Below are 4,358 nucleotides of genomic sequence, written 5' to 3' on the forward strand. Positions count from 1 at the left end.
ATGCCGAGAACAAATGGGGTCAGTAAACATTCGTGGGATAAATGAGTGGATCTCATTCAACAGATGTTTGGGAAGCACCTACCGCCAGCCCACGAATGACTACGGGGACAAGAGAGGGACGGGACGATCGCCGCCCTGCTCTTCTGGGCCCGAGCACCTTCCGCGATGCCTGGCCTGGGCTCCTCCAATAACACTGGTCCGCAGAAGGAAAGAAGTAAGACTGGGAGTGATAGAGAAATGAGGGGAGGCCGCTGTCAGTGTGGTCGTTCTGGGCTCTGGATTCTGGCTGCAGGTCCTGAGCCACGTTCTAGACTCTGGGCTCCATGTCCTCAGTACTCAGTTCTGGGTTCTGAGCTCCAAGCTCTAGGCTGTGGCTTTGGGGGTCCACATCCAAGGCCCAGGTTCTGGGCTGTCTGTTCTGAGATCTGGGTTCCGAGGTCCAGGTTCAGGGCCCCAGGCTCAGAGTCCTTGCCCCAAGTTCTGGATTTGGGGGCGAGGCTCAGTGCTCTGTGTTTGGGCTCTGGCTCCTGAGTTCTGGGGTGTAGACTGGGTCTCTAAGCTCTGGACTCCAGGTTCTGGCCCGGGCTCTGGATTCGGGCCCGGCGGGTAGGCCCGTTTGCCAGAGGCCACGCTGGGTCGCCGCGGTGCTCACTGCCTAGGATGTAAGCTGCCCAAGCGCAGAGACTGTTGCTTGTCTCGCGTGCCGTGTGGTCCCCACCCGCAGAGCAATGCCTGGCGTCTCAGTGTTCATCGGGCACGCGCGTGTGTGTACTTGGATGCACGATCTGACAGACGCTCTCACCTGCAGTCACGAGCCAGGGCACGGGCAAGCAGGACCACCCCTGCACTCGCTGTGGCCACGGCTGCCAGGAGGGGAGGCCAGAACGCCATGAGCTGGGGAAGGGCTGGAAGGGATGCTGCTGAGGAGGCCTGAGAGGGCCCGGGGCCCCTGCACTTTGAGATGGGCCGGCAGTGCCCCCCACTCCCCCAGCTACTCAACCTGAGCTGGTTCCTGCTTGCTCTGCTTCCCTTCTCCACAGAAAGGACATGGGCAGGGTAGCAGTGGCACAGCAGGGGCAGAGGCGTCCTGAGGCACAGTCCCAGGGATGCTCCCCCGTCTCTGGCCTTCACAGGACCATCGCCTCCCCGGCCCCGAGTGACCCCCTGCCGGCACACGGTCCGGGGGTGAGGAGGATGGAAGGGGAGCCTCCTGGACAGGGGACTTGAGGGCTGCGGGGAGTGACCATCAAATACCGTGAGGGACGCGGGGAGCAGAGATGATGATGATTAGGGTCAGGGACGGCGGCACACGTCATGGGGAGACGGTGTCATTCACACGTGGCACAGAGATCTTGGTGACCAGAGTGATTTTGGTTGGCGCTATCATTAATCATACACCAGGAACATGGGGGGAGTGAGGATGTGATGGGAGCATTGGTGTCATGTATTCGATAACCAAGGGTAGAGGAGATATTGGTGGTCAGAGTCAATGATGAGCCACCCAGAGATCTTGGTGGTGCGTGGTCTTCTGGGGATCAAAGGCATTGATGGTTAGAGAATCAAGTAATCAGAGACACAGGTGACTGGTGATACCGATGACCAGGGAGGTTGGCGATCGGGGTATAAGGGACACTGGTCATCGGGGAATTGGAAGGTGAGAAGACACAGCAGCCACCGAAGTAGGACACGATGATGAGCACTGAGCAGTCCGGGTTATTAGTAACCAGTGTCACGGTGACCATGTTGGTAGTCAGAAAACTTGACGGTAAGAGGATTCCACGATCAGGGGCATTGGCCATCACGTACATTGTTGGTTAGAGATGTTGGTGATTGGAGAAAAGTGGCCAAGGACATTCCTAAGAAGACATTAATGATGAGAAGTTGTGTGCTTGGAGATGCTGATCCCATATGAGTGATCAGATCTGTCACTGATCAGAAAAATATTGAGCAGTGACACCGGTGATCATACTTGTTGATGACCTAGGACATTAGAGACAGGGTTCAGTGGCAGTCAGCACGCTGGTAATCAGGAAACGTGGGTGGTGAGAGGTCCCGGCGATCACAGACGTGGCGGTTATCGGATGTTAGCACCCAGACACACTGGATAGAAATACTGGTGACGAGGTGTGGAACGTTGGTGCTAAGAGATATTCGTGATCAGACATGTTATTGGTGAGCACGGTCAGTCTCTGGAGACACTGGTGATCACACTTTGTGGATGTCAGTCATCAGACACGTCACTGATCAGAGGCCATTGATGAAATATTGGTGGTCACGTGTTGGTGATCAGTTGTTAGTAATCAGGTGTCTGTGGTCACAGGCTCCAGTGATCAGACGTGTCATTGATCAGGAGTATCAGTCATGATGACTGCCTCCAATAACCAGTATCACTGATTAAAGAGGACAGCCATCAATGACACCAGTGACCACAGACACTGGTGACCAGGTTTGTCAATGAACATGGAAGGAAGAGGGTGGCATTGGGAGGGGGATCAGTCCTTGCCGGGTTCTGTGTGAGCCCTTTAGGAAAAGGGTCAGAACGTGGGCTAAAGGCTGCAGAACCCCCAGCCTTCCTGAGCCTCCCCGGTATCCACCCAGCCAGGACCAGAATTCAGAAGGGAGCAGTTCAGGGGAGGAGGGTCAGGACATTCAGACCCCGGCCAGACAGGGCCCCTCTCCTATTCCAGGGGCCCTTCCATCCAAATCACTGGCTGTAGGACTGATTCGGTCTTAATGACCTCGGCAGCTGGGACTCAGGAGCCCCAGGAGCCCACAAGACAGGCCAGAGGCATTCACAAAAAGTATTTTATTACTCTTAACAGTTTTCACTTTGAAGGAATAGGAAGATAGCATACAATTTTTACAGACAATATATAAATGTTGTACATAATTAACAATAACTTAGTTCACTAATCCAAAATAAAACAAGCCAAATAAAACATAAGACCAGAAAATACTGCCGATTCCTTTTCTTATGCGGATACTAGTACAAAATAAGTTACTTCTGGCTGTGGTGCCCTCCATATTGCACTTGGACTGTATCAGCACAACCCTCTTCCTGGGCCGGGTCCTTGCTGGCCACCGCACCCCCGCCACTGCCGCATACAGAATCTAAGCTCGGACACAGTTATGTACAGCTGTACCTTGGGAAGGATCCAGACAGCCACAGCAAGGCAGAGCAGAACCCTGGCATCTCCCAGGACCCAGCAGGGTCGTGGCCTCTCCCTCGGTCCTGGCTCTGACCCACCCCCAGCTCCTGCCTTCGCCACCTGCCCGGTCAGCCCCCTGGAAGCCAAGAGCAGCCAAGGCCCCACCCCTGGCCCCTGGCTCCCCATTCTAGGGCCGTGGGATCTGAGAACTTTTCCAAAAATAACTGCGAAGCTACAGCCTTGGTTTGTAGGTTTTATTCCTTTCCATAGCAAGGGCTTTCGTGGCAACGTACAATTGACTGGACCCAAAAAGAGTTTAAAAATAAAACAACTAACTCATCGGCGAGTTAAGCTTATGTAGTTTTTTTCTGTTTTTTGTTTTTTAAACATTTTCCTTCTTTTGTCTGTCTCAGAGTTGGAGAGGAGGGGGTTTAGGGGTTAGCAGGAGGAGGATGTATGTACAGGGGTCCGCCGAGCGGAGGAGGTGGCTGTAGCTCAGACCCGTCTAGGGCGCACGGGTCGCCCCAGCCTCAGCCTCAGAGGCCAGGGGAGCAATCGGAGAGACGCTTCCCCTCTCAAGAAAACGTTTCCTTCCTGTGACCCAGCCCCGGCCTGGGAATCTGCGCGGGACCGCCCGTGATTGTCTCTGCCCTCTGCGCCCGGCCGCGGCCCCTCTGGATTGGCTCAGCCCAGCCTGGGTTCAGCGCTTTCAGAGAGGGAGCCAGTGGAGAGGGTGCAGGCCGAGGTCCCCGAAGACCTGCCCCCGGAGCCGGGCACGGGGAACGGTCAAGTGGCACTTGGCGCCGAGGAAGCCCCGCGAACTTGGGGTTGGCTCGGACCGCCCAAGTCTCCCAGTCCTCGTGAGAAACAAGAGCAAAATCAATTCCTTTTGCCTCTACTCCCTCTTCCTCCTACGACGCGGTTTCCTGCGTGTGACCCTTGCCCCCAGTCTTCGTAAAGTTGTCCTTTCTGCTCGCCAAACAAACAAACAGTTATCCGTGGTGGAGGCCCCACCCGGGAGGCCGAGGCAGCCTCCCAGCCCAGGGAGCATCTTCACAGTGATGGCCGACGGGCCCACAGGTGAGGCAGCGTGGGGCTCCAGCTGGGCTGGCAGGGCAGCATCAGTGTCCGGGGAAGGACGGGCAGCTGAGGGTCTGGTCCCTGTCCCCCGTCCCGGGAGCGCCTTCCTCGGCATCTGACTGTCGGTCC

Source organism: Lipotes vexillifer, unplaced genomic scaffold (genome assembly GCF_000442215.2).
Source record: "Lipotes vexillifer unplaced genomic scaffold, Lipotes_vexillifer_v1.1 scaffold1115, whole genome shotgun sequence".
Lineage (NCBI taxonomy): Eukaryota > Metazoa > Chordata > Mammalia > Artiodactyla > Lipotidae > Lipotes > Lipotes vexillifer.